This window comes from Setaria viridis, chromosome 1 (genome assembly GCF_005286985.2).
Source record: "Setaria viridis chromosome 1, Setaria_viridis_v4.0, whole genome shotgun sequence".
NCBI classification, from domain to species: Eukaryota; Viridiplantae; Streptophyta; class Magnoliopsida; order Poales; family Poaceae; genus Setaria; species Setaria viridis.
Window position 1 is genome coordinate 10,835,082 of NC_048263.2, and position 7,877 is coordinate 10,842,958.

Consider the following 7,877-nt stretch of genomic DNA (forward strand, 5'->3'; position numbering starts at 1 on the left):
CGTCTGCCGGTCTGCGCCCGAGGTGGACCCTTGTCTTGTGGGCCTGGATGAGTCCAACCCCCTACGCCCGGGGTCAGGCGAGGCGGAGACTTGCGGTGAGGGGTTAGGCGCACCTGACCCTGGGACCGTGGGTCGGGCGAGGCAGAGTTTCACCATCAAGGCGTCGGGCGTGTCCGACCCCGGGGTCCTGGGTCGAGCGAGACGGAGTGGGATGCTCCTTCCCCATGCCGGGTTGGCGGTGATCGTCATTACCGCAGGTGGGCCTGGGCCTTCATGATTGTTGTTTTAAAGGGCATAAGGAGGTCGTTAATATTTCCCCCCAACAGTAGCCCCCGAGCCTGTGGTGGAGCAAGGATGCTCCTCCAGAGGCTGCTTTCGTTGTTCGTCGGGGATCCCTGCTCGCCCTTGAAGCTGTAGTTGATCAGGGATAGGGAGTGTTGTTTGTTCGGCTTGGCTGGGGAGTTGTATCAGGCGGGGTGTCTTGTGGGTGACTTCACGCGGGAGGATTCCTTATTGTTTTGTAGGGCACTCCCGCCTTGAGACCTCAAATCGCGACCACACCCGTGGTCATTGGTTGCGATGCTAGCCCCCGAGCCCCCACGCGTTGCAGGAGACCGATCGGGAGGCTAGATCCACTTTTGATCGCTACTGCTCAAGCGTCCGTTCGCTGAGACGAAGGGGGTGAGCCATGCCACACTATCCTCACCGACGAACCGTGGTGCTTGTTGAGCTGCGAACGGAATGATTCGAGTGGGGTCCCGGTCCCTGTTTAGGGAGGTCCGGCTCGGGCCAAGCTGGTGGCGTACCCTAGATTCTGGCCGGCCAGTTCATATAGTTCCCGAGTCCGTTCGATCGGATCCGGGGGCTCGTTACCTTTCTTTGGCAAAAAACCATGAACTTTGATGCCGGTCCAGACTCGAACGTGAGGTTGGGACGCCCTAGGCTATCGCTTGCCCGAGTGATGGCTGCTATCGGACCCGTCCCTTCTTAGCCCTCACTTGGGGGAATCTTGGAGCGGCTGTCGAACCCGTGGTGGGCCAGCCTTTGAACCCCTGGACCGTAATGGGCTGTAGGGGCGTTTTCAGCCCCGTATCCCTTTTTTACCTGTTGGTGGGCCCTGGGCTGGACGTGGTGGAGGTTGCGCGCGTGCGTTCTCCGGGAGGCGAAGTGGCGGAGGGTGCCGGCCTGTGAAGTGAGGGAGGCGGAGATGTTTTCCTGCAGCAGATCGTGCGCATGGATTCTGAAAAAGGTGGGCATGACAGGGCATACCTAGCGCTGCATTAACTGCGACAAGACCACCCCTTTCGCTTCCCACGCGCCCGCCTATAAGACGGGGGGTCTGCCTTGACGGTTCCGCCCGCACCTGCTCTCGAACCTTTTCACCTTCTCGTGTGCCCTTTGCCTTCTTGTGTGCCGTTCGCCTTCCTCAGCCTAGCACAGTAGCTTCCCTCGTCCTCCGCCGTCGAACCTTTCTCCCCTTAGCGATGGAGTCCTGGACGCGCTCGAGCTTCGGTACCTCGCGCGCCAACGGCCTCATGAGGAAGGACTCCGCTGCGAGAGGACCGAGAGGGACGAATGGCGGTTTCCTGGAAGGGAAGATGCGCCGAAACTGGACGGCGGCTACGTCGTCTCATTCGCGCACTTCCACGCTTCGTGACCCCGCCGAGCCGCTTCTTCCGCGGGTTGCTGCACTACTACGGGCTCGAGCTGCAGCATCTCAATCCCAATGGGATCCAACACATCGCGGCGTTCGTCGTGCTGTGCGAGGGGTTCCTAGGCATTGAGCCTAACTTCTCGCCTTGGAAGTACTTCTTCACGGTCAGCCTGTACCAAAGGACCAAGAAGAAGGGGAGCCAGCAGCGGACGACCCCGGTGCCGATAGGGTGCGCCGCCATCCACCTGCGCCAAAAACGTGCCAAGGAATATATGGCGATGAAGACCGCGGTGTCCCACAAGGGGTGGCATCAGCAGTGGTTCTATGTGAAGAACTACTCTGATTCCTCCTTGTCGGCGTTCATCGGCCGTGTCATCGAAGCGGCGCCAGAGCTGTTGTCGTACGGTCCGGTCGAGAAGGAGAAGAAGCGGATCACCGGTCTGCTTCAGGCCATCGAGCACTTGAAGGAAAAAGGTCTGACCGGGGCCGGAGTCATCGGGGCATACCACGCTCGGAGGGTTGCGCCACTGATGCTCCGAGTTCGCTCGCTTGCCGACATGGTTCCCGGCGCGGCGACCGAGGGCACCGTCCTTGCGACTGGCGCGCTTGCCGACACCGAGATCTAGCAGCAAGCTCGGGAGGCGCTGGACGACAACGACGCCAATTACCCGGTGCCCGGTCACCCTCCAATGCGCGCAGACGAGAATTTTGTTAAGCTGGTGAGGACTTCGCGCTCTCGTTCTTCTCTCTTGCATTTCTTGGTTCGTCGTTTTGATGCGGAGTTCTCGTGTCTGCAGGGCCACATGACCCGGGTCGTGGACTCACGCCCGCCGGTGCCAGAGGACGCAGAGCGGTGGCAGCAGAACCGCCTCCTCGCTGAGAAGCACAAGATGCGTAAGGACAAAGAGACGGCGAGGAAGAAGAAGAAGAAGAAGGCCGCCAAGGAGCTTCAACGGCAGCGGTGGGGCACGGTCGTGTCGGAGAACGACGACGACGACAATGAGGGTGAGGAGGAAGACGAGGAGGAGGAGGAGGAGGAGTATATTCTGGCCCCCCGGCTGGGCGCGCTCGTCATCCGGGAGCAGCACCCCCAACCGGCCGCGGGGGACAAGCCGAGCGGACCGCCTGCCAAGGACCCAACCCCGCAGGGCTCTGGGACCACGCCCCAGGGGTCGGCGCGGGGCACGTCTCGGGAGTCGACGGAGCCGACCCCAGACCCTCTACCTACGTCACGCGAGTAGAGGAGTACCGGCAAACAGCCGCTACCAGATGCCTAGGGTCGGCATTGAGCTCGGAGGCGAAATGCGCCCGTCGTCCTCGCGCTGAGGGGGTGTAAGTGGAAATTCATCGCGCACCTTATTCCTTTCCCGGCATCGAGCCATTTTTTATGATGATGTTGTTGTTTCATAGCGTCGTCCCTTAGGACTTCATCCTACTGCTGGCGCCGAACAAGGAGCTACGAGTGTCGTCCACCTCCGCGGGGCGAGCCGCGACCCTGCCGGCGGCGAGCGGCGGTGTCGCTGGGGAGACCGCAGGACCTATCGCGGAGGCGGCCTCTGCGGCGGCAACAGGAGGAAGGGTGTCGCAGTCGGGCACGGGGCAGGGTCCGACCCCTGCTCCGCCTTCCGCCTCCGTGGTCGACCCCGCGGGACAAGGTGTTGTCCCTGGGGTTCCTCCAGCCGGCGAGGTGATAGACCTCGATGACGAGGTGGAGGAGGAGCATGCGGGGGAGGCGTCAGCCATGGAGGGGGCTCCGACGGTGACGGCGGAGATGGCGGCGGCGGAGATGGGGGCAGTTGCCCCAGTGGTCGCGACGGAGACGGTGGCGGCGGCGGTGAAGGGAAAGTTCACCCCCGCGGCCGCGACGGGGACAGCTGCGGCGATGGAGGCGGGGACACCTGCCCCAGTGGCCGCGATGGAGATGGGGGCGGCGGTGGAGGTGGGAATGCCTGCCCCGGCGGCCGCGACGGAGGCGGGGACGCCTGCCCCAGCAGCCGCGACGGGGGCCACGGTGGCGGCGGGAGCAGGAATGCCTGCTCCAGCAACTACAATGGAGACGGTGGCGGCGGCGGAGAGAGCGGGATGCGCGTCGGCGTCAACAACGGCCGCGGCGACTTCAACAGAGACAACAGCGCATGTGCCGGGGTCATCGACGAGGCCGGCGGCGTCAGGGGCAGTGGCGCCTGCCCCGGCGGTGGCGGGGGGGACGGCGGTGCCGGGGTCGGCCAGAGCGGCTTTCACGCTTGTCCCGGTTAATCCCATCCCCAAGGCGTAGGGTGGGCCTACCCTACACTGGAGGTCCCGTGAGGACCCGCAAAGGCCCCTCTTTATGCTGGATGATGCCGAGGAGTGGGGTAACTGGCAGGCGGTGCAGGGCGGGCTTGCAAATGTCCGCGCTGCCCTGTCTTCCGCGATAGGGGAGCTGGACGGCGTCGTCGTCCCCGACGGCTAGGTACGGTGTTCTCCCCGGTGGTTATTTTCCTCTCGCTTCCCCATTGTTGATCATAAATTGTTTTGTAGGCCTTCTAGGAATGCAGCTGGGGGAAGTCCGAGTTCCTCCGGCAGGAGCGAGGCCTCTGGGATCACTTCTCCATGGAGAGGCAGTGGACCGGGGAGCTGACCGCGCAGCTCGCCGCCGCTCAGCAGATCATCATTGACCTGCGCACGCGTGAGCAGGCGGCGCGGGAGGACGCACGGCAGGCGGAGCATAAGGTCCAGGCCGTCGCCGAGAAGGCTCGTCTCGATCTCGAGGAGTTCCATGCCGTTGCCGAGAAGGCCTGCCATGATGCCGAGGAGCTCGCACGACTGAAGGGGGACCATGAGGTCCTTTAGAAAACCGTCGAGTGTATCCGGCGTGAGTGACAGAAGGCTTGGTAGGAGCGAGACTCCGAGGCGATCTGGAAGGCTGAGGCCAAGAAGATGGCGGCCAACCTTGGGGCGGAGGTCAGTCAGCTCCATGCGCAAGAACAGGGGCTTCAGACTGCCGTGACCCAGGGGTTCGACCGGGAGCGTCAGCTGAAGGCTCAATCCGAGGGTAAGGCTCTTCTTGTTCCGTTGTTTTTGCGGCTTTGCGATGGTTTCTGACTTGGCAGACTTTTATGGACGGGCCTCACAAACGAACTCTCCCTGCTGAGGGAGATCCTCGATGCGGAGCGCGCCGAGCACGGCAACCTGCGGGACGCGGTCCACGTTGTCTGCGATGGCCTCAGCGTGGTCTAGGGGGAGGGGACGAGCTCGTTGGCAGCTCGTGTCCTTGGGGCGTACCGGTGGGCCCGTGAGATCGCTCGGGAGGCGTTCCACATCGGCATGAAGCGGGGTTTTGGCGTCTTCGGCTCCCACTACTCCGGCATCAACTTCGCCGGGATGAGCGGGGGGTACGCCTCCGGCTACTCCAAGGCCGAGCTGGACGAGATTGATACGTTGATGCTCAACCCAGTGGAGGCCTTGGCGAAGCTTCTGGAGGATGAGGCCATCCCACCGGAGGACCCAGGGACAAGTTAGTTGTACTGGGCTTAGACGCCCCAGAATTTGTAAATATGTTAGTTAACTCTGAACTTGCTTTTGTGATGGCCGTAGGGGCCTTTTCTATAATTTGCTGAAAAGTGTTCTCGGTCCTCTTTTTGTTTTTTGGGTTTGAAAAGTTTAGAGTGCGGGTCGGACGTGTCAGTAAGCGCTGATGAGCGAAGGCACCGTAGCCTGAGCGTCGTTTGCGCACTCTTTCCTTTTCACGCCCAAACGTTCAAGAAGAGGGTCGATTCGGAAAGAAATGGTGTTTTGAGAGGATGCCAAGTGGCTTGGGCTGGAGCCCCTGATAGCCCCCGAGGGATATGCGACCCTGGGGCAGAGCTAGGGTCGGATATTCCTAAGCCTGGGATGGAACTTGAACAAAATCGACTCAAAACTACCCTTTTCCGTGAATTGAAAAGTTACAGAAGTATGTATGTACAAACTTGGAAACAATAACTAAGGGTAAAAGCGTCTTAGCTGCTCTATGTTCCAAGCGTTGGTGAAGATCTGCCCGTCCGGGGTCGCCAGCTTGTACGTGCCTGGCCGCAATACTTGCACAACGATGAAAGGACCTTCCCACAGAGGGGTCAGCTTGTGCCGGCCTTTGTTGTCTTGGATGAGGCGAAGCACCAGGTCACCGACGTTGAAGGCTCGACCTCGTACGTTGTAGCTGTGGTACTGTCGTAAGGCTTGCTGGTACTTGGCCGAGTGCAGCAAGGCCACATTGGTGCTTCGTCGAGCTAGTCTTGCGCGTCCTCGAGCGATGCCTGGTTCCCTTGTTCATAGTACGCCTTGACCCTTGGTGACCCGTACTCCAGGTCGGTGGGGAGGGTTGCCTCGGACCCGTAGACCATGAAGAACGGGGTGAAGCCGGTTTCCCTACTGGGGGTTGTCCTCAGACTCCATAGGACCGCTGGGAGCTCCGCGACCCATCGGCCGCCGAGCTTTCTGAGGCAGTCGAAAATCCTCGGCTTGAGACCCTAGAGTATCATGCCATTGGTCCGTTCAACCTGCCCGTTCATGCGGGGATGCGCCATGGCCGACCAGTCCACTTGGATGTGGTGGTCATCATAGAACTTGAGGAACTTGTTCCCGGTGAACTGCGTGCCGTTGTCCGTGATGATGGAGTTGGGTACTCCGAAGCGATGGATGATGCAGGTGAAGAATTGTACTGCTTGTTCGGACTTGATTTGCATGACTGGTCGTGCCTTGATCCACTTAGAGAACTTGTCGATGGCGACAAGCAAGTGGGTGAAGCCCCCGGGCACCTTCTTGAAGGGTCCGACGAGGTCCAGTCCCCAGACCACGAAGGGCCATGTGATGGGGATGGTCTGGAGCGCCTGGCGGGCAGATGGGTTTGGCGCGCGAAGAATTGCCACCCTTCACAGGTGCGCACCACGTGGGTGGTGTCAGCTACTACCGTTGGCCAGTAGAAGCCCTGTCGGAAGGCGTTCCCGACGAGGGTTCTTGGCGCGGCTTGGTGGCCGCAGGTCCCGGCTTGGATGTCCTGAATCAACGCCTTTCCCTGCTCAATCGGGATGCAGCGCTGGAGGATGCCGGTGTAACACCCAGTGTTAATGACAACTTAAGTATGACATTAGGAAGCTAATGGTGAAGTTGGATTAAAGGAAGGTAATTTGAGCAAAAATTGAATTTGAGCCGAATTCGACCAAATTTGCAATTTGGAGTTTCAAATTTGGATAAATTTGGCAAAAATATGAAATAGAGTCTTGAGAGTATTTAGAACTCAAGAGAAATGAAGTTGATGGTCTAATTCAAGTCATAAACCTCTCAGAAATACAATTGAAAATGAAGTTGATGATGTTACTGTGCATCGTCCGAAAACGCACAAATCTGAAAATGATATTGAGTACATGACTTTGGAGCCAATTTCTGGAGAATTTTTCTTGTAAGTGAGCAAATGTTTTTGGACATTAGTGAAATATGGACTATGGAGAAGGTAAATGAAATGTTGTTGTCCAGAGAAAGTGGAAGGTTTGAATTTAAAATGAAGGCCAAAATCAGAAAAAAAGCAGATTTCAGCCTTCTCGCCAAGAAAATCCTAAGTCTGAAAACAGCATTGACTAGCAATGTTTGGAGTGGATTTCAAAAAAATCTAGTGTAAAAGGTATATGAGCTCATCTCAGTTGAAGGCCAATCTATCAAAGGAAGTACTTGGACTACTCTACAAGTTTGCTTAAGGAACATTTGGACCTTTGGATTTGAAATTGGTCGATGGGGAAGTCTGAATTTCGGAGCAAAAAAGAAGAAGAAACAGGGAAAAACAAGCAGAGCACGAACAGAGCCGTGCCGCCGCCGGCACCTCTGCCCGCCGGCCAGCGCAACAACTCCAATCGCGCCACGCACGTCTTCAAGTCGTCGATGTGGCCGTCATGCACACGGTACAAGTTCGTATTTGTACCGCTCCCCCCCTCATCGGTTCACCCTGCTGCCATTCTTTTCACCGCCACAAAACAGAGCTCAGGTGACCGGCACCGCCACCGGCCGATTCCACCACACCACCGCTCCTCTCTGAAATTCCATCCGTCCTAAGCCCCGTCACCTCCTCCTCCACGCCCCACACCACTCCGTTCACCAGCTCCCCACCGGTGAGCCCATACCCGCCGCATCTTCTGTCTGCCTGCCGCCACCACCAGTCCCTCCGGTGAGCTCTACGCGCTGCCCTTCTCCGCTCTTGTGCTCGGGGTTAGGGACT